The sequence below is a fragment of the Vombatus ursinus genome, unplaced genomic scaffold (assembly GCF_900497805.2).
Source record: "Vombatus ursinus unplaced genomic scaffold, bare-nosed wombat genome assembly UNPS02014951.1, whole genome shotgun sequence".
Classification (NCBI taxonomy): domain Eukaryota; kingdom Metazoa; phylum Chordata; class Mammalia; order Diprotodontia; family Vombatidae; genus Vombatus; species Vombatus ursinus.
In genome coordinates, this window is record NW_020954729.1 from 2,779,804 (window position 1) to 2,780,271 (window position 468).

Genomic DNA, 468 nt, shown 5'->3' on the forward strand with positions numbered 1-468 from the left:
TAAGAGAAATAAAGAGGTTTGAGAAATGTATTTTTGTCTTAACAATGTGAAAAATCTGGAAACTGCAGTAAAGCCAGAAACAGGTGGCCAATATGAGGCACACATTTCTCTTTATCATATGGAATTACTGAGGCCCAGAGAGGAAAAGGTCACACAGCCAAGTTATAGGCAGAGTTTGGGTCTCTGGGTACTAGAATACAGTATTTGGTTTGTTTTGGTTTTTTTTTTTTTATACTAAGCCATGCTGCATATAGGTTATATCTTGTCCATATGATTTCATGACATTTACTGAGTATATAAAGAGTTTGCTTTTTTTTCCCTAAGAGTCAAATGACTGAAAATTAAATTTTGTCTCAGACTTTGGAGAATTTCATGTTCTCTACTGCTTCCTCTTTAGAAGTGCAGGGACTATTGGAGACTCCTAGAATGTTGCAAATTCAATTCCCATGTTCCAGAAACATTTAAGTG